The 27,642-nt window shown below is 38.6% G+C and overlaps 1 long non-coding RNA gene across 1 annotated transcript in view; it reads left to right on the top strand.

Annotated features, from left to right (window-relative positions):
* Positions 1-19,231, top strand: part of LOC145536365 (uncharacterized) — a 124,725-nt gene extending 105,494 nt beyond the window's left edge. The window contains exon 2 of the long non-coding RNA XR_014075805.1: positions 17,559-19,231. This is a non-coding gene — a long non-coding RNA (uncharacterized LOC145536365). The remainder of the gene's footprint in view (positions 1-17,558) is intronic.
* Positions 19,232-27,642: the final 8,411 nt, after the last annotated feature.

Here is a 27,642-nt window from a genome sequence, read left to right as displayed (position 1 = left end):
AGGTCTCTTCAGTATCTAATTTCCGCCCTGCAACAAAGGGGTGGAGGTGGTCTCTTTAGGTTCGCTTGTTCAGTCGTGCTGTGGGGAGGGAGGAACACTGCAAACCTGGCGTGTGTGTGGTGAGCTCGCAGTGTCTCGGCCGCACTGGGTTCGCCCCCCGCTCACGGTGTGTATGCTTTCCCCGTCTACCCTGCTCAGGCTTCAGGTTACTCGGCCAGGGAGTGGGCCCTGAGATGCGTGCACTTCCCAGGTCTAAGCCGCTCAGGTTCAGGCTCCCGGTTACTCCACAAAGGCGCAGACTCAGTTTCGCCCGCGGCTTGTGCCGTTCCCGGTCGGAGCTGCTCAGGTGGCCAGGAGTTTGGCGAGCGCACTCTCCCCTGTTGGGGCGGTGCGGCTTATCACCTCCCTGGTCCCCGCCTCGGTTTACCGGGGCGCCCGGCTCCGGTGTGCTTTGTGTCGGTTCTGGGGAGCTGGTCTCTGGCTGCGACCCTCCCGGCGGCTGTCAACCCTCCGGGATCTCAGGCAGTCTTTGCTTAGAAACTGGGAGCCTGTTTGCAGTTTGGTAGGGGGTGCCCTCTCTGGGGCCGAGTTTGCCCCTTTCCGGCTCTGGCTGGCCCCGCCTGCCTGCTGTGTCTGGCGGGGGATGGGGCGGTCCGCAGCCGGCTAGCTCTCCTCTGGTATCGCTCAGTCCTTTGTTCTGTGAGCAGGCCGGCAGAGCCTTAGAGTTGGGCTTTTCGCGGGATAGTTCTCTCTCTCTGGCTGTCCCACAGTTTAGGTTACTATCTCACGTTAGCTCCCTCAGATTGCCCTCAGGGCACTCGGGCCCGGTCCTTACCCTAAGCAGTGCCGTCCGCTCCTCTCCGTTCAGCCCCCACTTGCTGGTGGCGGATGATGCGAGCGTCTGGAGTTCTTTGCTGGGAGTTGCTTTAGGCACGTAATCTGTGGGTTTTATTTATTTTTTCTCCCAGTTACGTTGCCCTCCGAGATAAGAAATCTTCCCCCACACCCGCTGGTGAGAGGGTTTCCTGGTGCTTGGAAATTGCTCCTCTTTTACGACTCCCTCCCCGGGACGGGTCTCCGTCCCTACCTCTTTTGTCTCTCTTTTTATCTTTTATAATTTCTCCTACCTCTTTTGAAGATAATGCGCTGTCTTTGTGGAAGCCTGATGTCCTCTGCCAGCCTTCAGAAGTAGTTTTGTGAAATTTGCTCAGCGTTCAGATGTTCTTTCAATAAATTTGTGGAGGAGAGAGTGGTCTCCCCGTCCTATTCCTCCGCCATCTTAGCCCCGCCTCCGAGTAAGCGTCTTTTAATTTCATGGCTGTAATCACCATCTGCAGTGATTTTGGAGCCCCCCAAAATAAAGTCTGACACTGTTTTTGCCATGAAGTGATGCGACCAGATGCCATGATCTTAGTTTTCTGGATGTTGAGCTTTAAACCAACTTTTTCACTCTCCTCTCTCACTTTCATCAAGAGACCTTTTAGTTCTTCTTCACTTTCTGCCATAAGGGTGGTGTCATCTGCATACGACACAGCAAACCCACTGCTGGGCATATACCTCAAGGAAACCAGAATTGAAAAAGACCTATGTATCCCAATGTTCATTGAAGCACTATTTACAATAGCTAGAACATGGAAGCAGCCTAGATGTCCACTGACAGATGAATGGATAAGGAAGTTGTAGTACATATACACAATGGAATATTACTAAACTATAAAAAGGAATGCATTTGAGTTAGTTCTAATGAGATGGATGAACGTCAAGCCTATTATACAGAGTGAAGTAAGTCAGAAAGAGAAAGACAAATACTGTATATTAACACACACACACACACACACATATATATATATATGGAATTTAGAAAGATGATATTGATGATCCTACATGCAGGGCAGCAAAGGAGACACAGATGTAAAGAACAGATTTTTGGACTCAGTGGGAGAAGGCGAGGGTGGGATGTTTTGAGAGAACAGCATTGAAACATACGCATTACCATGTGTAAAATAGATGACCAGTGCAAGTTCGATGCATGAAGCAGGGCACTCAAAGCCAGTGCTCTGGAACAACCTAGAGGGATACAGTGGAAAGGGATATGGGAGGGGGTTCGGGGGGGGGCACATGTATACCTATGGCTGATTCATGTTGATATATGGCAAAAACTATCACAGTATTGTAAAGTAATTATCCTCCAATTAAAATAGATAAATTATTTTTTTAAAAAGATGTCCAGCCCCTCTCTTGGGCTCCAAGCTCATGTTTAATATCTCCATTTGTATGTCTTGCTGGTAAACCAAAGACAACTGAACCAGAACTGCTTCCTTCCATCTCAAAGCCTGTTCTTATCAAAGAAAGATGGCATCACTATATACCCACGTGACAAGTCAGACACTTAAGTTATTTTTGTCTCCTCTTTTCTATCATCCCTCATTATCCAGTCTATCAGCAAGTCTTGTTATAGTCAGAATATATCCCTAATATATCTACCTCTCTCCTCATTTACTTCCAACTGTCAGACCTTAGTCCCAATCACCTCTCACCTTGACAGCTGCCCTAGAATCCTAACAGGTCCCCTTGTTTGCATCATTGCCCCCTACAGCTCATTCTCCACAAGGAACCCAGAAGAATGTTTTTAAAACATAGATTATGTCTTTACCCTGCTCAAAAGCCTCCAGTGTTTTCCTATCACATGAGGACAACAAGACAAATTTTTTACCATGATCCACAAAGCCCTACATAATCTGGCCTCTTCCAGGCTCTCCAATCCTACTTCCTGTTACTCATTCCCTTTCTTACCACAATCCAGCCATGCTGGCCATTTTCTGATCTTTGAGTGATCCATGCTCATTGCCATATTCTCCTCTTTACATGTCATCTGATTCCCTCCTTCTTCAGGTTCAGATGGTACTGGCCCTGGGAGACTCCCTCTAACCTCCCAGACTCGGAAATTCCTTCTGTGTATCACTGAGGCAGAATCCTCCCCTTTTCTTTCACAGTATTTATCCCAGTTTCAATTATTGTTGTGATTCCTTGGTGGCTCAGGTGGTAAAGAATGTCTGCAGTGCAGGAGACCTGGGTTTGATCCCTGGGCTGGGAAGATCCCCTGGAGGAGGACATGGCAACCCACTCCAGTATTTCTGCCTGGAGAATCCCATGGACACAGGAGCCTAGCAGGCTACAGTCTATGGGGTCGCAAAAAGTTTGACATGACTGAGTAACTAAGCACATATCAATTTAATGATTAGATTGCAAATTCTGTGAGGACAGATATTGTCTGTCTTAGAACTCTGTCCCATATGCCTAACACAGTACTTGAATATAGTATTCATTCATTTTCTCATTCATTCATTCAAGAAATACATTTATCAAGCCCTTATTATTTCTCAGGCCCTGCTCTAGAAGGTTGGGGAACAAAACAGACATAAAGCCTCTGCCCTCATGAAGCTTGCATTACAGAGGGACACACAGTGAGTGGCAGGTATTATATTTGGTATTTATTGGATCTGTGATCCTGAACCAGAATAGAAACTGTATCACTTAGTTTATTCATTTATTCAACAAATATCTACTGATCAGAGAATTTTGCATCCTTTCATTTAATCCTCAAAATACTCCTATGAAAGAGATACCATCATGAATCTTATTTCTAGGACAGAGTAACTGAAGTCAGAATGATTTAGCAACACATCTTAGGTCAAATAACTTGTAAGTGCAGGCAATTTAGCCACAAGGCCTGATAGCTTACTCGTCACAACGTAGCAGGCTACTTTTGACATGTCAGTTTTGGGCCTAAAATGATACACAAGAACCCCCCAGGGTTGCTGACCCAGAAGGAGACCTTGAGAAAATTTAGGCACACAGAAAACTTCCAGTCTAGATATGGCTCCTTTTGCATTCTCCACCTCTCAGAGTGATAGGGTAGACCTCACAATTGGTTTCTATTGGGCAGATGGGGGAAATAGAGAGAGAGTCAGGGAAGGAGTCACCTAAAGGCATATTGACTGAGAAGAAAGACTCTGGTATTCTTTCATTTAAGACCCATAAAATAGGACACAGAGGGTTAACTCCAGGAAAGGAGAAGGCAGTGGTAGTTATAGAACAATGACTTATTGTCACTCTAAAACCTCAACTCCTAGGGAAGACCTCACCTTTATATGAGCACTGATCTCCAATTCCTCCTTACCCTGGGCCAAGTATCTGGAAGATAAGAGCCAGAGGAAATGGTTCAGTGGTTCATCTTCTACTACTATAAAGGCAGATGTAAGGAAAGGACTCCAACACTGAAAGTGGGGGTAAGATGCAAGAACAGGTAGAAGGGGGCATAACCCTATCAGACTGGTCTTCCCTAAGGTCTAGGACAGAGCTTTGTCTGCATACCCACCTTCTGCTAAGTGATTCCCAATCTACAGTGTCAGGGAGACAAACAAAGAAAATAGGGGAGGAGTTGGCAGCCCCTGAGTGTGACCTGGGCAGGGCCTATCAGTATAAGCCTGTGAGTGGGGTCAGTTTGTGGGTAAAATGAAGGCAACTTGGCATGGAGATAGACCTGGTCTGGGAAGGGAGGAGATTCAGAGGGTGGTGTGGCAAGTGGTAAGTTCAGTAGTAAGTGAAGAATCTCTGCCTAGTTTTATTGTCAGAGCACAGAGTGATTGTCTGTTTCTGAGAGACACGTTCATACTTGGGTGGGTTGGAAGGAGGCAGGACTTATCCTTTTCATGGCCTATGCAAGTATATGTGTAAAGTGCAAGGGGAAGAGGAGTTGTACCAGTGTCTTTGTAAAATCTGTCTGTATGGATTACATGTCGGTTTCTGTGTGGTATTGAACAAATGCTAGGTATAGACAGTATGTCTAAGAGAGAGAAAGCAAGGGAAATCCAGAAAGACATCTACTTCTACTTCATTGACTATGCTAAAGACTTTGTATGGATCACAACAAACTGTAACAATTCTTAAAGAGATGGGTATACCAGTTCACCTTACCTATCTCCTGAGAAACCTGTATGCAAATCAAGAAGCAACAGTTAGAACTGGACATGGAACAACAGACTGGTTCAAAATTGGGAAATGACAATGAAAGGCTGTATATTGTCACCCTGCTTATTATATGCAGAGTACATCATGAAAAATATTAGGCTTGATGAATCAGAAGCTGATATCAAGATTTCCAGGAGGAATATCAACAACCTCAGATATACAAATAATACCACTCTAATGGCAAAAAGCAAAGAGGAACTAAAGAGCCTCTTGATGAAAGTGAAAGAGGAGAGTAAAAAAGCTGGCTTAAAACTCAACATTCAAAAAACTAAGATCATGGCATCTGGTCCCATCACTTCATGGCAAATAGAAAGGGAAGAAATGGAAACAGTGACAGACTATTTTCTTGGGCTCCAAAATCACTGCAGGCAGTGACTGCAGCCATGAAATTAAAAGACACTTGCCCTTGGAAGAAAAGCTATGACAAACCTAGAGAGTGTATTAAAAAGCAGAGACATCACTTTGCTGACAAAGGTCCATATATTTAAAGCTATGGCTTTCCCAGTAATCATGTATGGATGTGAGAGTTGGACCATAAAGAAGCCTGAACACTGAAGAATTGATACTTTTGAATTGTGATGCTGGAGAAGACTCTTGAGATCCCCCTGGACTGCAAGAGGATCAAACCAGTCAATCCTAAAGGAAGTCAACCATGAATGTTCACTGGAAGGACCCTAAAGCTGGGAAAGATTGAGAACAGGAGGAGTGTTTTACAGAAAGTTTTCACTTTCATCTCAGGTTGAAGTGAAGTGAAAGTCGCTGAGTCATGTCCGACTCTTTGCGACCCCATGGACTATACAGTCTATGGAATTTTCCAGGCCAGAATACTGGTGTGGGTAGCCTAATTTTCCAGCAGATCTTCCTGACCCAGGAATCGAACACAGGTCTCCCGCCTTGCAGGCGGATTCTTTACCAGCTGAGCTACCAGGGAAGCCCCTCAGGTTGAAAGATTTTTTAACAAAGTAAGCCACTCATTATATATGAATAAATAATGCCAATATTATAGAATTATATAGTTTTACTTTCAATATACTAACATTAAAAAAAAGAGAAATAGAAATAGCAAAGGATACCTCACCAAAATGGATTTTGACTAACATCCAGACTTAAACAGTGCTGGGAAGTCCCTTGACACAGCACATCTGAAGTCCCAATTGGGAAAAGGCCCCAGGCAGGGCATCCGCTCTGTGGATGAAACTTCAAAAATTGCAGTTTGTGTTCTGCTTATAATTATAATCCCAGGACATAAATTGAGATGTCATCAGTCTGTGAGCAAGTTGCAGCTCTGGATTCATGTTAATGTTGTTTGTTTTGTCTTGTAAAACTTGGAATGTTGTTAAGCCCAGGGCATCATGTGCCAGACCCTTTCAAGGAACTCAACAATCTCAAGATTTGTCCCCTATCTTATCTATGGTGCTGCAAGTCTTGCACTCACAGCAGGCAATCAGGGCACTCATAGTCAGGACCAGGCAGGTTAGAAGTAAGGTCAGAAGCCTGCTCTGCTTTGTTTTCAAAGCCTAAATAAGATTATCTATTTAATTTCTCTAACAAGGAGAAAGGAGCAACAGAGGATGAAACAGTTGGATGGCATCATCGACTCAATGGACATGTGTTTGGGCAAGCTGCGGGAGATAGTGAAGGACAGGGAAGCCTGGTATACTTCAGTCCATGGGGTCACAAAGAGTTGGACATGCCTTAGCAACTGAAAAACAACAATGCAAGAGAAACGTGGGTGAAGTGAGCAGTGTGTGCTGTGGGTTGTAGAGGTACATTGAAAAGTAAGGTGTTGGAGAGTGCATGGTGCACTGGCTGTGTGGATAACGCATCAACTGTGGAATCATTTAGGTGCATCAGGCCCTTCAGTGACCTTAGCCAGGTCATTTTGAACCTCAGCTTCTCTGCTGAAAAATGGGGCTAACCCCCACCCCTACACACGGTTGTATGAAAAGTCAGTGAGATTATCCATGGGACATAGCTAGCACATAATACATGCTCAAAAAATGGTTATTACCATTATTCTGGTTGCAAAGTGAAGTTGCTAACATCTGGGTCAGAGCAGGGGCTCTTTAAATATTTGTCAAATTAAGGAATGAATGACTTTGGTTTGGTTTTGCTTATTTGACACCAAGCATTCAGTTGATAACTAAATTCAGTCTTGAATTGGACTCTTATTTCGTCTATGTTCAGAGCCCTGGAGCTGGAGCCCTGGACTTTCAAAGTCCATGGTGGATGAGATGAGGAAGTTAGGAGATGATTGAAGTCAATCAGCCAGGCCTTGGCAACAAAACAGGGAAAGGGACAGTGCCAGGAGCTGTCCAGGCACTGAAAGAATTGATTCAAAGAGAGGTGAAGGCAGTGAGGTGCCAAGACTCAAGGGAATATTGTGAAGGGTAAGAAACATCTAAATTCTCCAGGTCTGGCCTGAGTTCTGTTATTCCAAGGGAGCTCTTGAGTTTGAGGCTCAGTTCCTTCCCGTACAAGGTAAAACTGGCCACCTAGAAAGCAGAGGGGCAAAACTGCTTGCAGAGTAGCTACTCATTGCCATGAACTTGACCATATGCCAAGCATAGTTCTACAACCTAGGTCTCTACAGTCTGGCCCAAGGCAGGAGCTCATGAAGTGGTCATGGAGAACAGAAATCACATAGTGTCAGAGTCATAACAGTGTTGGGCTATAAATTAGGTTTCCTGACTCCTTGTTTGTTTATATATCATCTGTTTTTTTCTCACAGTTCTTCACAACTGTTTCCCCAGGACCTAAAATAGTACCTGGCATGGAGGAGGTAAAACAAATGGTTACACTAGATCACAAGAGTGGTACTTGTAGGTGTTATTTCTCACTTCCCCCTCTTTTTTGGACATATTTTACTGTGATAAAATGTGTATAATATAACACTTGCCAATTTAACCATTTTGAAGTGTGCACTTCAATGGCATTATTGTATTCAGTGTTGTACAAACATTACCACCTATCTATTAATATTTCTGAAACTTTTCCATTATCCCAAATAGAAACTGTAACCATTAATTAATAATTCTTTACTTTCCTCCCACCTCTAGCCCCTGGTAGTCCACAATCTACTTTCTGTTTGTGAATTTTCCTATTCTGGATATTTCATGTATGTGGAAGCATACAATACTTGTCCTTTAGTTTCTGATTTGTTTCACTTAGCGTGTTTTCAAGGTTCATCCATGTATTATTGGCTTGTATCAAGTTTCATTCCTTTTAATGACTGAATAAGTTTCTATTGTATGTATGTACCCACTTTATTTATCTATTCATTCATTCATGAGTACTTGGGTTGTTTCCACATTTGGCTATTGTGGATAATACAACAATTAACATTAGCATACAAATGTCTATTTGAGTCTCTTTTCAATTCTTTTGGGTATATACATAGAAGTAGAATTGCTATTGTTGTTATTCAGTGCCTTAGTCGTGTCTGATTTTTTGCGACCCCACGGACTGCTGCACGCCAGGCTTCCTTGTCCTTCACTCTCTCCCAGAGTTTGCTCAGACTCATGCCCATTGAGTTGATGATGCCATCCAACTATCTCATTCTCTTTCATCCCCTTCTCCTCCTGCCCTTAATCTTTCCCAGCATCAGAGTCTTCCACAATCACAGAAATCTAACCAAAATGATCAAATGAATCACAGCTTTGTGTAACTTAATGAATCTATGAGTCATGCCATGTAGGGCCACCCAAGACAGATGGGTCACAGTGGAGAGTTCTGACAAAACATGGTCCACTGGAGAAGGAAACGCAAACCACTTCAGCATTCTTGCCTTGAAAACCCCATGAACAGTATGAAAAGAATTGCTGGGTCATATGTAATTCAATGTTTATCTTTTAGAGGAACTAACAAATTGTTTTCTGCAGTGGCTGCACTATTTAACATTCCCTCAGCAATATAGGAGGGTCCACATTTCTCCACAATTTGCCAACCCTTAATTTCCATTCTTTTTTTTTAAGCTTTTGATATTTATTTATATTTATTTATTTACTTTAAATTATGGTGAAACACATAAAGCAATGTTTACAATCTTAGAAAATTTAAAGTGTTCAGTAGTGTTAAATGCATTCACATTGTTGTGCAGACAATCTACCGAATTCTTCATCTTGCAAAACTGAAACTCTATACCCATTAACAATAATTTCTTATTTTCACCTTCCTCCAGTCCCTGAAAATCACCTTCTACTTTCTGTCTCAGTGAATTTGATTACTCTAGATACCTCATATATATGGAATCATGCACTATTTCTCTTTTTGTGACTGGTTTATTTCACTTAGTGTAATGTCCTCAAGTTTCATCCGTATTATAGCATATATCAGAATTTCCTTCTTTTTATAAAGCTGAGTAATATTCCACTGTGTGCACATTATGCATTTTTTAAATATTTGTCTATAGTTTACTTATTTTATTTTCTAAAATTGAAGTAAAGTTGAATTATAATATTATATTAGTTTCTGGTGAAGAGCATAGTGATTCAAATTTTTTTATATATTATATTCTATTTATGGTATTAAAAATATTGGCTGTATTCTTTGTGCTTTACAATATATCCTTGTAGTTTATTTTATGCATAGTAATTTGTACCTCTTAAACCTCTACTTCTATCTTGCTCCTTCCCCCTACCATCTCCCCACTGGTCCCCAGTAGTTTGCTCTCTATATTTGTAAGTCTATCTCTTTTGGGTTGCATTCACTAGTTCTATTTTTATTTGTTTATTTTTACTGTAGGTACTTTATTTTAATTTTTAAAAGTTTCTATTAGAATAAGAGTTTATTTACAATGTTGTATTAGTTTCAAATGTACAGCAGAAAATCAGTTATATATATATATATATATATATATATATATACACACACACATATATCCACTCATTTTTAGATTCTTCTCTTGTATAGAACATTGCAGAGTGTTGAGTAGTGTTCCCTGTACTATGCAGTAGGTTCTTATTAGTTATCCATTTTATACATAGTAGTGTGCATATGTCAACCCCAGTCTCCCAATTTATCCCTCCCCTGCTTGGCCTCTGGTAACCATGTTTGATTTCTACATCTGTAACTCTATTTCTGTTCTGTAGATAAGTTCATTTGTACCCTTTTCTAGATTCCATATATAAGTGATATCATATGTTATTTGTCTTTGTCTGACTTATTTCACTCAGTATGAGAATCTCTAGGTCCATTGTGTCACTATAAATGGCATTATTTCCTTCTTCTTATGGCTGAGTAATATTCCATTATATATATATATATATAGTGTATATATATATATATATATATATAGTATATTATATATATACCACATCTTCTTTATCCATTCATCTGTTGATGGACACTTAGGTTGTTGCTTCCATATCCTGGCTATTGTAAACAGAGTTGCAATGAACATTGGGATGCATATATCTTTTCAAATTATGGTTTTCTTTAGATATATACCAGGAACGGGATTGCAGGATCATATGTTAGTTCTATTTTTAGTTTTTAAAAGAACCTCCTTAATGGCTGTACCAATATACATTCCCACAAACAGTGCAGAAAAGTGCCCTTTTCTCTACACCTTCTCTAGCACTTATTGTTTGTAGATTTTTTAGATGATGGCCATTTTGACCAGTATGAGATGATACCTCATCATAGTTTTGATTTGCATTCCTCTAATAATGAAAGATGTTGAGCATCTTTTCATGTGCTTTTTAGCCATCTATATGTTCTCTTTGGAGAAATGTCTATTTAGATCTTCTACCCATTTTTTTGATTGTGTTGTTTGATTTTTTTTATATTGATATGCATGAGCTGTTTGTATATTTTGGAGATTTCTCTTGTTGGTTGCTTCATTTGGAAATATTTTCTTCCATTTGAAATGTTGGACATAAGTTTGAGCAAACTTCAAGAGATAGTGAAAGAAAGGGAAGTCTGATGCACTACAGTCCATAAAGTCACAAAGAGTTGGACATGACTTAGTGACTGAATAACAGTCACTGAATAACAGTCTGTCTGTGAGAGAAAATATTTGCAAACAAAAATGACTCATAAGGGATTATTATGCAAAATATACAAACAGGTCATACAGAGCAATATCACAAAAAACAAACAATCCAGTCAATAATGGGTAGAAGATGTAAATAGACATTTCTCCAAAGATGACATACAGATGGCTAAAAAGCACATGAAAAGATGCTCAATATCACTATTAGTGAAATGCAAGTCAAAACTACAAAGAGGTATCATCTCCCAGCAGCCAAAGTGATCAATATCAAAGAGTCTACAAAAAATAAATGCTGGAGAAGATGCGGAAGAAAAATCCTCCTACACTGTTGGTGGGAATGTAAATTGGTATAACCACTATGGAGAACAGTATGAAGGTTCCTTAAAAAACTAAAAATAAAGCTAACATATGATCCTGAAATCCCACTCTTAGGCATATATCTGGAGAAAACCATAATTTAAAAAGATACATGCAGTCCAATGTTCATAGCACCACTATTTGCATGCAGTAGCTTAGACATGGAAACAACCTACGTGTCCGTCAACAGATGAATGGATAAAGAAGATGTGGTGCATGTATATGTATATATAATGAACTATTACTCAGCCATGAGACTTTCCTGGTGGTTCAGATGGTAAAACATCTGTCTACAATGCAGGAGACCCAGGTTTGATCCCCGGGTGGGGAAAATCTCCTGGAGAAGGAAATGGCAACCCACTCCAGTATTCTTGCCTGGAAAATCCCATGGACAGAGGAGCCTGGTAGGCTACAGTCCATGGGGTCGCAGAGTCGGACACGACTGAGCGACTTCACTTTCACTTTCTTTCATGAAAAAGAAGGAAATAATGTCATTTACAATGAATTGAACAAGATCGAGAAAAACAAATATCATATGATATTGCTTATATGTGAAATCTTTAAAAAACTGTAAAAACGAATTTATATACAAAATAGAAATAGACTCACAGACATAGAAAAGAATATGGTTACCAAAAGGGATCATGGGAGGGACACATTGCGAGTTTGGGATTAAAATATACATACTACTATATATAAAATAGATAACCAGCAAAGACCTATTGCATAGCACAGGGAAATATACTCAATATCTTAAAATAAGCTACCAGAGAAGAGAATGTAAGAAGGAATGTTTTGTACATACATACACACACACACACACACACACACACACACACACACACATATATGTATATATGATTGAGCAACTTTGCAGTACACCTGAAATTAATGCATTATAAATCAGCTATATTTTAATAAAGATTAAGAAATGAGAAATGTCTATTCTGGTCTTCTGCTCATTTTTCTCTCTCTCTTTTTTTTTTAACGAATGAAGCAATTTATGACCCAGTAGCATTTGTTCTAATGCTTCCTGTTTGCAGCTGAGTTTTTTTTTTTTTTGACACTGAGTTGTATTAGCTGTAAATTTATTTTGTATATCAGTCCCTTGTTGGTCATATCATTTGCATATATTTTCTCCCATTCAACGAGCTGTCTTTTCACTTTGTCGATGGTTTTCTTTGATATGCAAAAACTTTTAAGTTTAATTTGGTTCCATTTGTTTATTTTTGTGTTTGTTGTCTTTGCCTTAAAAGATAGATTCAAATAATATTGCTACAATTTTTGTCAAATAATGCTCTGTCCATGTTTTCTTCTAGGAGTTTTATTGTTTCTGGTCTTACACTTAAGTCTTCAATTAATTTTGAGTTTCAGTGATTTTTTTAATGTTTTAATATCCTCTATTTCATTTATTTCTGCTCCGACCTTTATGATTTCTTTCCTTCTACTAATTTTACGTTTTGTGTGTTCGTCCAGTTCCTTTAGATGTATGGTTAGATTGTTTATTTGTGATTTTTCTTGTTTCCTGAGGTAAGTTTGTATCACTTAATCTTCCCTCTTAGAACTGTTTTTCCTGCATCCCATTGATTTTGGATCATTGTATTTTCTTTTTCATTTGTTTCCAAGTATTTTTTGTATTTCTTCTTTGACTACTTTAGTGATCCATTGGTTGCTTAGCAGTATCTTGTTTAGTAACCATGTGTTTGTTTTTGTTGTTGTTGTTGTTTGCATTTTTTCCTCATAGTTGATTTCTAGTCTCATAGTGTTGTAGTCAGAAAAGATGCTTGACTGCATTCAATTTTCTTAATTTGCCAAGGCTTGTTTTGTGGCCTAGCATGTGATCTATCCTGGAGAATGTTCCATGCTTGTGAAGAATGTGTATTCTATTGCTTTTGGATAGAATGTTATATATATATATATAAAGTCCATTTGATCTAATGTCATTTAAGGCCACTTTTTCCTTACTGAATTTCTGTCTGGATGATCTGCCCATTGATTTAAGTGGGGATGTTAAAGTCTCCTACAATTATTGTGTTAGTGTCAATTTGCCCTTCATGTCTCTTAATATGTGCTTTATATATTTAAGTGGCCTTATGTTGGATGCATACATATATACAATTATTATATCTTCTTGTATTGATCCCTCGATCATGATGTCAATTTCCTTTGTCTCTATTCAAATTCTTTGCTCATTTTAAAAATTGAATCTTCTGCATTTTTGTTTTTGACTTGTATGAGTTTTTTTACATAGTCTAGATATTAAACCCTTAACATATATATATATATATATATATATATAAAATCTTCAAATGCCTTCTCTCATTGTGTAGGTCATGTTTTCAGTTTATTGGTAATGTCTTTTGATACACAGAAGTGTTTTTTTTTTTAATTTTCATGAAGTCCAAATCATCCAGGTTTTTCTTTCTTGCTTTTGGTGTCATATCTAATAATGCCAGTAATGGCAATTCTTCATTAACTATTTAGTTGAATTCATCAGTGAAACTACCTGGTCCTAGATTTTCCTTTTTTGGGAGGTTTTTCACTACTGACTTAATCTCTTTACTTATTATAAGTCTGTTAAGGATTTTTATTTCTTCTTGAGTCACATAATTTGCATGTGTCTAGGAATTTTCCATTTCATCTAAGTTATTTAATTTGTTAGTGTATAATTTTTCATAATATTCTCTTATAATCCTTTCTATTTCTGTAAGGTTGGTAGTAATGTCCCTGCTGTCATTTCTGCCTTTAGTTTCATGTGGCTTCTCTCTCTTTTTCTTTGTCATTCTAGCTAAAGATATATCAGTGTGATTGATCTTTTCAAAGAATCAACTTCTGGTTTCAGCAATTTTCTCTATTGGTTTTCTTTTCTCTGTTTTTCTTGTTTTTAGTCTAATTTTTCTTCTTTTATTCTGCCACCTTTGGATTTAGTGTGTTCATCTGTTCATCTTTTTATAGTTCCTCAAGGTGTAAATTTAGGGTACTGATTAGGGATTTCTCTTCTTTTTACATATAGGTATTGACAGCTATAAATTTCTTCCTGATAACTGTTTTCACTTCATCTCAAAAGCTTTGGTTTGTTGCTTTTTTATTTTAATTTATATTTAAGTATGTCCTAATTTCCCCTGTGATTCATTTTTTGATCCATTGGTCTTTTAAGAGTATGATGTTTAATTTCCACATATTTGCATCATTTTCTTTTTGTTAGTGACTTCTATCTTCATTCCACTGTGGTTGAAGAAGACACTTTGTATAATTTCAATTTTTTAAAACATTGAATTATTGGGACTTGTTTTGTGACTTAAGATGTGATCTATCCTGGAGAATGCACCACATACACTTGAGAAGAATGCATTCAGTTGTTGGGTAGAGTGTTCGATATGTATCTGTTAGGTCTAGCTGGTTTACAGTCCTATTTAAGTTCTCTACTTTCTTATTTATCTTATGTATAGATATTTTATTTATTATGGAAAGTGGGATATTGAATTTTCCACTATTTTTTGCAATTATCTATTTCTCCTTCAATTTTGTCAATACTTACATCGTTTTTGGGGTACTCGCTTGTTTGGTGCATATATATTTCTAATGATTATATATTCTGGTTGCATTGACACTTTGCCAATATATAATTTCCTTTTATGTGTCTTGTAACATTTTGACTTAAAGTTTATTTTGTCTGCTATGCATATAGCCACCCAGCTACTTTTGGTTACTATTTCCATGGGTAATCTTTTTCCATCCTTTCATTTTTCAATCTATTTGTATTTTTTGGATACAAAGTGAGTCTCTTGTAGACAGTATGTAGTTAGGTCATGTTTTTTAACCACTTCATCAGTCTCTGACTTTTGATTAATCAGTTTAATCCATTTACATTTTAAAAGGTCACTGACAAGTAAAGACTTACTTTACCCTTTTACTATTTTTACTTTGTATTCTTTTTGTCCCTCACATTCTCCATTACTGCCTACTCTTGTGTTTATTTTTTTTCAAGGGAAACTTTTTGAGTCCTTTCTCTTTTCTTTATGTGTATATTATTTAGATTTTTTATGGTTACCATAGGGATTATGTTTAACATATGTATATGCTAATAGCATATTATGTTTTTAACAATCTAATTTGAATTATTAAAAACTTAACTTCACTAGCATACAAAAACTCTGCTACTGTAGCCCAGTCTTTTTTATGTTATTGTTTCACAAATTATAACTTTATATGTTGTGTGTCCAATAACATTTTATAATTGCTTTTACTCATATGTCTTCTAAATAATGCAGGAAATAAAAATTGAAAACTAAAAATGCAATAGTATTGGCTTTCATGCTTACTTATCTATGGACCTTTATCAGTAATCTATATTTCTTCATATGGCTTCTAGTTACTGTCTAGTGTCCTTTCATTTCAACCAGAAAGATGCACTTTAGCATTTCTTGTAGGGCAGATCCAGTGTTAACAAATTCCCTCAGCTATTGTTTATCTAGAAATGCCTCAATTTCACCCTTGTTTTTGAAGAAGAGCTTTACCAGATACAGAATTCTTGGCTGAGAGTTTTTTTGTTTTTGTCTTATGCTTTCAGCACTCTAAATATATCATCTCAATATGTTCTGTCCCCAGTGGTTGGTGATGACAAATCAGCTGTTAATCTTCTTCAGAATACCATGTATATGATGAATCACTTTTCTCTCCTACTGCTTTTAAGATTCTTCGCCTTTCAACAGTTCAATCATATGTCTTTATGTGGATATCTTTTTTTAATCAATTTATTTTTTTTATTCAAGGATAATTGCTTTAATGAATTTTGTCATTTCTGTCAAACTTCAGCCTGAGTCAGCTTTAGGTATACATATATCCCCTCCCGTTTGAAACTCCCTCCCATCTCCCTCCCCATCCCACTCCTCTAGGTTGATACAGAGCCCCTGTTTGAGTTTCCTGAGCCATACAGCAAATTCCCGGTTGGCTATCTATTTTACATTTGGTAATGTAAGCTTCAGTGTTACTCTTTCCATTCCTCTCGCCCTATCTTCCCCTTTCCCCATGTCCATAAGTCGATTCAATGTGTCTGCTTCTCCATTGTTTCCCTGTAAATAAATTCTTCTACCATTTTTCTAGATTCTGTATGTATGCATTAGAATACCATATTTATCTTTCTTATTCTGACTTCCTTCATTCTGTATAATAGATTCTAGGTTCATCCACCTCATTAGGACTGACTCAAAGGTGCTCCTTTTATGCCCGAGTAATATTCCATTGTTTATATGTACCTCGACTTCTTTATCCATTCATCTGCTGATGGTTGCTTCCATGTTCTAGCTATTGTAAAAACTGCTGCAATGAACAATGGATTACACATGTCTCTTTCAATTTTGGTTTCCTCAGGGTATATGCCTAGGAGTGGGATTGCTGGGTCATATGGTGGTTTTATTCCTAATTTTTTTAAGGAATCTCCATACCATCTTCCATAGTGGCTGTATCAATTTACATTCCCATCAACAGTGCAAGAGTGTTCCCTTTTCTCCACATCCTTTCTGGCATTCACTGTTTGTTGACTTTTTGATGAGGTCCATTCTGACCAGTGTTAGGTGATATCTCATTGCAGTTTTGATTTGCATTTCTCTAATAATGAACGATGTTGAGCATCTTTTCATGTGTTTGTTAGCCATCTGTATATCTTCTTTGGAGAAATGTCTGTTTAGGTCTTTTTCCCACTATTTCGTTAGGTTGTTTGTTTTTCTGGTACTGAGTTGTATGAGCTGCTTGTATATTTTGGAAATTAATCCTTTGTCTGTTGTTGCCCTTATTATTATTTTCTCCCATTGTGAGACTTGTCTTTTCACCTTGCTTATAGTTTCCTTCAGAGAAGGCAATGGCACCCCACTCCAGTACTCTTGCCTAGAAAATCCCATGGAGGGAGGAGCCTGGTGGGCTACAGTCCATGGGGTCGCTAGGAGTTGGACACGACTGAAGCAACTTAGCAGCAGCAGCAGCATAGTTTCCTTTGCTGTGAAAAAGCTTTTAAGTTTAATCAAGCCACACCTGTTTACTTTTGTTTTTATTTCTATTACTCTAGGAGGTGGGTCATAGAGGATCTTGATTTGATTTATGTAATCGAGTGTTCTGCCTCTTTTCCTCTAAGAGTTTTATACCCTCTGGTCTTACATTTAGGTCTTTTATCCATTTTCAGTCCGAGGTTAGGGGCAGCGGCCGAGAGGAGCTACCCCACGTCCGAGGTCAGGGGCGGCAGTCGAGAGGCCCAACCACACATCCAAGGAGCGGCAGCTGCATGAGCGCAGGAGGGCCAAGAGGAGCTACACCACGTTCAAGGTCAGGAGGGGCAACCATGAGGAGATACCTCTCGTGCAAGATAAGGAGCAGTGGCTGCACTTTGCTGGAGCAGGCATGAAGAGATACCCCCACGTCCAAGGTAAGAGAAACCCAAATAAGATGGCAGGTGTTATGAGAGGGCATCAGAGGGCAGACACACTGAAACCATAATCACAGAAAACTAGCCAATCTGATCACACGGACCACAGCCTTGTCTAACTCAATGAAACTAAGCCATGCCGTGTGGGGCCACCCAAGACAGACGGGTCATGGTGGAGAGGTCTGACAGAATGTGGTCCACTGGAGAAGAGAATGGCAAACCATCTCAGTATTCTTGCCTTGAGAACCCCATGAACAGTATGAAAAGGCAAAATGATAAAATACTGAAAGAGGAACTCCCCAGGTCGGTAGGTGCCCAATATGCTACTGGAGATCAGTGGAGAAATAACTCCAGAAAGAATGATGGGATGTAGCCAAAGCAAAAACAATACCCAGTTGTGGATGTGACTGGGATAGAAGCAAGGTCCGAAGCTGTAAAGAGCAATATTGCATAGGAACCTGGAATGTTAGGTCCATGAATCAAGGCAAATTGGAAGTGGTCAAAGAGGAGATGGCAAGAGTGAACGTCGACATTCTAGGAATCAGCGAACTAAGATAGACTGGAATGGGTGAATTTAACTCAGATGACCATTATATCTACTACTGTGGGCAGGAATCCCTTAGAAGAAATGAAGTAGCCATCATGGTCAACAAAAGAATCCAAAATGCAGTACTTGGATGCAATCTCAAAAATGACAGAATGATCTCTGTTCGTTTCCAAGGCAAACCATTCAACATCACGGTAATCCAAGTCTATGCCCCGACCAGTAACGCTGAAGAAGCTGAAGTTGAACAGTTCTATGAAGACCTACAAGACCTTTTAAACTAACACCCCAAAAAGATGTCGTTTTCATTATAGGGGACTGGAATGCAAAAGTAGGAAGTCAAGGAACACCTGGAGTAACAGGCAAATTTGGCCTTGGAGTACAGAATGAAGCAGGGAAAGGCTAATAGAGTTCTGCCAAGAGAACACACTGGTCATAGCAAACACCCTCTTCCAACAACACAAGAGAAGACTCTACACATGGACATCACCAGATGGTCAACACTGAAATCAGATTGATTATATTCTTTGCAGCCAAAGATAGAGAAGCTCTATACAGTCAGCAAAAACAAGACTGGGAGCTGACTGTGGCTCAGATCATGAACTCCTTATTGCCAAATTCAGACTTAAATTGAAGAAAGTAGGGAAAACCACTAGCCCATTCAGGTATGATGTAAATCAAATCCTTTATAATTATACAGTGGAACTGAGAAATAGATTTAAGGGACTAAATCTGATAGACAGAGTGCCTGATGAACTATGGATGGAGGTTCCTGACATTGTACGGGAGACAGGGATCAAGACCATCCTCATGGAAAAGAAATGCAAAAAAGCAAAATGGCTGTCTGAGGAGGCCTTACAAATAGCTGTGAAAAGAAGAGAAGCCAAAAGCAAAGGAGAAAAAGAAAGATATTCTCATTTGAATGCAGAGTTCCAAAAAATAGCAAGGAGAGATAAGAAAGCCTTCCTCAGCGATCAATGCAAAGAAACAGAGGAAAACAACAGAATGGGAAAGACTAGAGATCCCTTCAAGAAGTTTAGAGATACGGAGGGAACACTTCATGCAAAGATGGGCTCAATAAAGGACAGAAATGGTATAGACCTAACAGAAGCTGAAGATATTAAGAAGAGGTAGAAAGAATACACAGAAGAACTGTACAAAATAACATCTACACGACCCAGATAATCACAATGGAGTGCTCACTCACCTAGAGTCAGACATCCTAGAACGTGAAGTCAAGTGGGCCTCAGGAAGCATTACTACGAACAAAGCTAGTGGAGGTGATGGAATTCCAGGTGAGCTATTTCAAATCCTGAAAAATGATGCTGTGAAAGTGCTGCACTCAATATGCCAGCAAATTTGAAAAACTCAGCAGTGGCCACAAGACTGGAAAAGGTCAGTTTTCATCCCAGTCCCAAAGAAAGGCAATGCCAAATAATGCTCAAACTACCGCACAATTGCACTCATCTCACACGCTAGTAAAGTAATGGCTCAAAATTCTCCCAGCCAGACTTCAGCAATACGTGAACCATGAACTTCCAGATGTTCCAGCTGGTTTTAGAAAAGGCAGAGGAACTAGAGATCAAGTTGCCAACATCCACTAGATCATCGAAAAAGCAAGTGAGTTCCAGAAAAACATCTATTTCTGCTTTATTGACTATGCCAAATCCTTTGGTTGTGTGTATCACAATAAACTGTGGAAAATTCTGAAAGAGATGGGAATACCAGACCACCTGACCTGCCTCTTGAGAAACCTGTATGCAGGTCAGGAAACAACAGTTAGAACTGGATATGGAACAACAGACTGATTCCAACTATGAAAAGGAATATGTCAAGGCTGTATATTGTCACCCTGCTTATTTAACTTATATGGAGAGTACATCATGAGAAACGCTGGGCTGGAGGAAGCACAAGCTGGAATCAAGATTGCCAGGAGAAATATCAATAAGCTCAGATATGCAGATGACACCACCCTTATGGCAGAAAGTGAAGAGGAACTAAAAAGCCTCTTGATGAAAGTGAAAGAGGAGAGTGGAAAGGTTGGCTTAAAGCTGAACATTCAGAAAACTAAGATTATGGCATCTGATCCCATCACTTCATGGTAAATAGATGGGGATACAGTGGAAACAGTGTCAGACTTTATTTTGGGGGGCTCCAAAATCACTGCAGATGGTGATTGCAGCCATGACCTTACTCCTTGGAAGGAAAGTTATGACCAACCTAGATAGCATATTAAAAAGCACAGACATTACTTGGCCAACAAAGGTCCGTCTAGTCAAGGCTATGGTTTTTCCAGTAGTCATGTATGGATGTGAGAGTTGGACTGTGAAGAAAGCTGAGTGCCGAAGAATTGATGCTTTTGAACTGTGGTGTTGGAGAAGACTCTTGAGAGGCCCTTGGACTGCAAGGAGATCCAACCAGTCCATCCTAAAGGCGATCAGCCCTGGGTGTTCATTGGAAGGACTGATGTTGAAGCTGAAACTCCAATACTTTGGCCAGCTGATGCGAAGAGTTGACTCATTGGAAAAGACCCTGATGCTGGGAAAGACTGGGGGCAGGAGAAGGCGACGACAGAGGATGAGATGGCTGGATGGCATCACCGACTCGATGGACATGAGTTTGGGTAGACTCCGGGAGTTGATGATGGACAGGGAGGCCTGGCGTGCTGGAATGCATGGGGTCACAAAGAGTCGGACCCGACTCAGCGACTGAACTGAACTGATGGTGTTAGAAAGTGTTCCAATTTCATTTTTTCATATGTAGCTGTCCAGTTTTCCCAGCACCATTTGCTGAAGAGACTGTTTTTGACCCCATTGAATAATCCTGCCTCCTTTGTCAAAAATAAGGTACCCATAGGTGCATGGGTTTATTTCTGAGCTTCTATCTTGTTCCATTAGTCTATATTTCTATTTTTGTACCATACTTTCTTGATGACTGTTGCTTTGTAGTATAATCTGAAATCAGGAAAGTTGATTCCTCCAGCTCCATTCTTTCTCAAGACTGCTTTGGCTATTCAGGGTCTCTTGTGTTTCCATATGAATTGTGAAATTTTTTGTTCTAGTTCTGTGAAAAATGTCAATGGTAGTTTTATAGGGATCACATTGAATCTGTAGATTGTGTTTGGTAGTATAGTCATTTTCATAATATTGACTCCTCCTACCCAGGAACATGGAATATCTCTCCATCTGTTTATGTCATCTATGACTTCTTTCATCAGTGTCTTATAATTTTCTGTGTACATTTCTTTTGTTTGCTTAGGTAAGTTTATTCCTAGATATTTCATGCTTTTGTTGCAGCAGTGAATGGGATTGTTTCCTTTATATGTCTTTCTGATTTTTCATTGTTAGTATATAGAAATGCAAGTGATTTCTGTGTATTGATTTTGTATCCTGCAACTTTGCTAATTTCATAGATTAGCTGTAGCAATTTTCTGATATTATCTTTAGGATTTTCTATATACAGTATCATGTCATCTGCAAACAATGAGAGCTTTACTTCTCCTTTTCTTATCTGGATTCCTTTTATTTCTTTTTCTTCTCTGATTGCTGTAGCTAGGGCTTCCAGAACTATGTTGAATAATAGTGGTAAGAGTGGACACACTTCTTGTTCCTGATCTTAGGGAGAATGATTTCAGTATTTCACCATTGAGAATAATGTTTGCTGTAGGCTTATCATATGTGACCTTTACTATGTTGAGGTAGGTTCCTTCTATGCCCGTTTTTTGAAGAGTTTTAATAATAAATGGGTAGTGAATTTCGTCAAAGCCTTTTTCTGCATCTCTTGAGATGATCATATGGTTTTTATCTTTCAATTTGTTAATATGGTGTATCACATTGATTGATTTGCATATATTGAAGAATACTTGCATCCCTGGAATAAACTCAACTTGATTATGGTGTATGAGCTTTTTGATGTGTTGCTGAATTCTGTTTGCTAAACTTTTGTTTAGGATTTGTGTCTCTATGTTCATCAATGATATTGTCCTGTAGTTTTCTCTTTTTGTGTTGTCTTTGTCTGGTTTTGGTATCAGGGTGATGGTGGCCTCATAGAATGAATTTCAAAGTGTTCTTTCCTTTGTAATTTTTTGAGAGTTTTAGAAAGATAGGCATTAGCTCGTCTCTAAGTGTTTTATAGAATTCTTCTGTGAACCCCTCTGGTCTTGGGCTTTTGTTTTTTGGGAGATTTTTGATCACAGCTTCAATTTCAGTGTTTGTAATTAGGTTGTTCATAATTTCTATTTCTTCTTGGTTCAATCATGGAAGATTGAACTTTTCTAAGAACTTGTCCATTTCTTCCAGTTTATCCATTTTATTGCCATATAGTTGTTCATAATAGTCTCTTATAATCCTTTGTATTTCTGCATTGTCTGTTATAACCTCTCCTTTTTCATTTCTAATTTTGTTTATCTGGTTCTTCTCTCTTTTTTTTCTTGATGAGCCTGGCTAAAGGTTTGTCGATTTTGTTTATCTTCTCAAAGAACCAGCTTTTATTTTTATTAATCTTCACTATTGTTTCTTTCCATTTTTTTTTCATTTATTTCTGCTTGGATCTTTATGATACCTCTCCTTCTACTAATTTGGGGCTTTTTTTTTTGTTCTTTTTCCAGTTGTTTTAGGTGTAAAGTTAGGTTGTCTCTTCGATGGTTTTCTTGTTTCTTGAGGTAGGATTGTATTGCTATAAACTTCCCTGTTAGAACCGCTTTTAGTGCTTCCCATATGTTTTGAGTTGTCGTTTTCATTGTCATTTGTTTCTAGATTTTTTTAAATTTCCCTTTAATTTCATCAATATCCTGTTGTTTATTTAGAAACGTGTTGTTTAATCTCCATGTGTTTGTGTTTCTTACAATTTTTTTTTGTTGTAATTGATATATAGTCTCATAGTGTTGTAGTCAGAGAAGATGCTTGGTATGATTTAAATTTTCTTAAATTTACTGAGGTTTGATTTGTGACCCACAATGTGGTCTATCCTACAGATTGCTCCATGTGCACTTGAAAGGAAGGTGTAGTGTTCTGCATTTGGATGGAATGTCCTGAAGATATCAATGAGATCCATCTCATCTAATGTATCATTTAAGACTTGTGTTTCCTTATTAATTTTCTGTTTTGATGATCTGTCCTTTGGTGTTGGTGGGGTGTTAAAGTCTCCTACTATGATTGTGTTACTGTCAGTTTCTCCTTTTATGTCTGTTAGTGTTTGTCTTATGTATTGAGGTGCTCCTATATTGTGTGCATAGATATTTACAATTGTTATGTCTTCCTCTTTGATTAATCCCTTGATTATTATGTAGTGTTCTTCCTTATCTCTTGTAATCTTTATTTTAAGGTCCATTTTATCTGATATGAGGATTGCTACTCCAACTTTCTTTTACTTCCCATTTGCATGGAATATATTTTTCCATTCTCTCACTTTCATTCTATATGTATCTTGAGGTCTGAAATGGGTTTCTTGTAGAGAGCATATATATGGGTCTTGTTTCTGTATTCATTCAGCCAGTCTGTGTCTTTTGGTTGGAGCATTTAATGCATTTACGTTTAAAGTAATTATTGATATATATGTTCCTATTGCCATTTTCCACTTCTTTGGGGTTGATTTTGTAGATCTTTTTTCTTCTCTTGTATTTCTTGACTATATAAGTCCCATTAACATTTGTTGTAAAGCTGGTTTGGTGGTACTGAATTCTCTTAACTTTTGCTTGTCTGAAAAGTTTTTATTTCTCCAACAATTTTGAATGAGGTCCTTGCCGGGTAATCTTGGTTGTAGATTTTTCCTTTTCAGTGCTGTAAATATATCCTGCCATTCCCTTGTGGCCTGAAGAGTTTCTGTTGAAATATCAGCTGTTAAGTGTATGGGGTTTCCCTTGTATGTTACTTGTTGCTTGTCCCTTGCTGCTTTTAATATTCTTTCTTTGTGTTTAGTCTTTGTTAGTTTTATTAGTATGTGTCTTGGCATGTTTCTCCTTGGGTTTATCCTGTATGGGACTCTTTGTGCCTCTTGGACTCGATTGACTATTTCCTTTTCATGTTGGGGAAATTTTCAACTTAATCTCTTCAAAAAATTTCTCATACCTTTTCTTTTTCTCTTCTTCTATGGGACCTCTATAATTCAAATGTTGTGTTTCATATTGTCCGAGAAGTCTCTGAGACTATCCTCAGTTTTTTCCTTATTTTTACTTTATTCTTCTCTTCAGAAGTCATTTCCAGCATTTTGTCTTCCAGCTCACTGATTTGTTCTTCTGCTTCAGACATTCTGCTATTGATTCCTTCTAGAGTGTTTTTAGTTTCAGTAATCGTGTTGTTTATCTCTGTATGTCTGTTTTTTAATTGTTCTAGGTCTTTGTTAATTGATTCTTGCATTTTCTCCATTTTGTTTTCAAGGTTTTTGATTATCTTTGCTATCATTATTCTGAATTCTTTTTCAGGTAATTTGCTTATTTCCTCTTCATTTATTTGGACTTCTATGTTTCTAGTTTGTTCCTTCATTTGTTTAGTATTTCTCTGCCTTTTCAGTATCTTTTTTTTTAACTTATTGTGTTTGAGGTCTCCTTTTCCCAGGCTTCAAGGTTGAATTTTTTCTTCCTTTTGGTTTCTGCCCTCCTAAGTTTGGTCCAGTGGTTTGTGTAAGCCTTGTATAGGGTGAGATTTGTGCTGAGTTTTTTTGTTTGTGTGATTGTTTGTGTGGTTTTCCTCTGATGGGCAAGGCTGAGTGAGGTGGTAATCCTGTCTGCTGATGACTGGGTTTGTATTTTTGTTTTGTTTGTTGTTTAGATGAGGCATAGTGCACAGGTTGCTACTGGTGGTCAGGTGATGCCAGGTCTTGTTCAAGTGATTTCCTTTGTGTGAGTTCTCACTATTTGATACCCCCTAGGGTTAGTTCTCTGGTAGTCTAAGGTCTTGGAATCAGTGCTCCCACTCCAAAAGCTCAGGGCTTGATCTCTTGAAATTTATAAATACTGTTCTTAAAACCCTGCTATGCTGGTTGAATGGAATAAAAAAGGAAGTATCCAAGTGACACAGTCTGTATATGAATGATTGTCCTGTGTTTTTTTTTTTTTTTTTTTGGCTGTGCTGGGTCATTTTTGCTACATGGGCTTTTCTCTAGTTGCAGCAAGTGGAGGGTACTCTCCTTGCAGTGCGTGGGCTTCTCCTTGTGATGGCTTTTCTTGTTGTGGGGAATGAACTCTCCAGTGTGCAGGCTTCAGTAGTTGTGGCTCCCAGGTTCTAGAGCACAGGCTCAACAGTTGTGGCACACAGGGTTAGTTGCTTCGTGGCAGGTTGGATCTTCCTGGACCAGGGATCAAACCTGTGTTTTTGCAGGATGCAGTGCAATGGGCGTGTCACATGTGTGTGCTGGGGGAAGATTCCCCATTCTCGGCTGGGTAAATTCCCCCTTTTGAAGCCGTTCCTTTGTGCCCTAAAAGAAGTAGCCCCAACGTGAAAGAAAACTGTGGATATCTTTGAATTTACTGTAGTTGGAATTTGTCAAGATTCTTGATTTGTAAACTCATGTCTTTCATTAGATTTGGGAAGTTTTTGAACACTATTTCTTCCAGTATTCTTTCTTCCCCTTTGTCTCTCATTTCTCCCTCTAAGATTCCCATAATGTGTATGTTGGTTACTTGATTTACTTCAGGTCCCTTAGGTTCTGTTCACTTTTCATTATCAGTTTTTCTTTCCATTTTATAAATTTCACACTTTATAAATTTCAATTGGCCTACATTTAATTCACTGACTCTTATTTCTCCCTGAATAAATATGCTATTGAATCCCTCAGTTGAATTGTTTTTCAGTTACTCTGCTTTTTAGCTCCAGAATTTCTATTTAGTTCTTTTTAATAATTTCTGTTTACTGATGTTCAAAACATTTTGATTACATTTTCTTCCTGATTTTCTTTAGTTTTTTTCTCCATGTTTTCCTTTAGCATTTTGAGCATATTTAATACAGCTGTGTTGAAGTCTTTGTCTAGTAAATCTCATATCTTAACTTCATTTCTATCCATCAATTTTATTCTTTTGAATAAGCCATACTTTCCCATTGCTTTGTATATCCTGTGATTTTGTTGTTGCTAAAAACTGAACGTTTGATTGTTGTAATATGGTAACTCTGGAAATCTTTCTCAGAGTTTGCTGTGTTGTTGCAGCCTTTGTTGGAAGGCTGGAGTAATCCATATGTTCAGTGAGTACTCAAAGCTATTTTTGAAAAGATTGTATTCCTTGTCATGAATGGTCTCTGAAGTCTCTATTCCTTTAGCTCTTGTTTGACTAATGTTTTGACATGGATTTCCTTGAATGCTAGGAGCTAAAAACAAAATTAAATACCAATAATAAAAGAAAAGCACCCTCAGGACTCTCCTGGTGGTCCAGTGGTTAAGAATCCTCCTTGCAATGCAGGAGATACTGGTTCAAACCCCGGTCTAAGGAGATCCTACATGCCTCGGTAAACTAAGCCTGTGTGCCACAACTACTGAAGCCTGTGTGTCTAGAGCCTGTGCTCTGCCACAACAGAAGTCACCACAATGAGAAGCCCATGCTTGCCACAACTAAAGAAAACCCACAAGCAACAACAAAGAGCCAGCACAGCTAATAAATAAATAAATATTAAAAAAAAAAAAAAAAAGAATCTGCCTTACAATGCAGGAGACACGGGTTTGACCACTGGTCAGGGAACTAAAATCCCACATGCCATAAAGAAACTAAGCTTGTATGCCACAAATACTGAGCCTGTGCATGGCACAACTACAGAGTTCATATGCCACACCAAAAGTTCCTGCATGACACAAGGAAGATCCTGTGTGCTGCAACTAAGACCTAATGCAGCTAAATAAATATTTTTAAAAAGAAGAAGAAAAAAGAAAAGCAGCCTCTCTCAAAACAAAACAAAACCCTAAACACCTCTTGGAGTCCTTACAGATTGGTTTTGTGCTGGGGCAACCTAACACTTAGTCAGGTTTACGCTAAGCCTGTGGTGAAACTTAGTGTGATATGAATTCTAAGGCAAAATAGAGACAAGTTCCTTGCATTAGTCCTTCAAGTAGACCTCAGAAAACTTAGAACAGATGCATACAATAGTTTACAAATAAGGTCTTCTCTGCTCCCTCTAGAACCAGGGACCAGGATCCCACAGTGGGAGCATGAGTTTTTACCACTCTAAGACTGCTACCAGCGCTTGGCAGCACAGAGTAACATGTGCTCCTCTCCCCCTTCCCCTCTCTTCCCCTTTCACTCTCCACCTCCCCCTCCCTTACCGAGACTCACTGCCTCCACTACTGCTGTGCCACAGCTGCAGCTGGAGCCAACATATAGCC

The sequence above is a fragment of the Giraffa tippelskirchi genome, chromosome X, assembly GCF_054371585.1.
Source record: "Giraffa tippelskirchi isolate mGirTip1 chromosome X, T2T-mGirTip1v1.2.pri, whole genome shotgun sequence".
NCBI lineage: Eukaryota > Metazoa > Chordata > Mammalia > Artiodactyla > Giraffidae > Giraffa > Giraffa tippelskirchi.
Note: the sequence above shows the minus strand (reverse complement) of the source record. Positions and strands in the feature narration are given on the sequence as shown.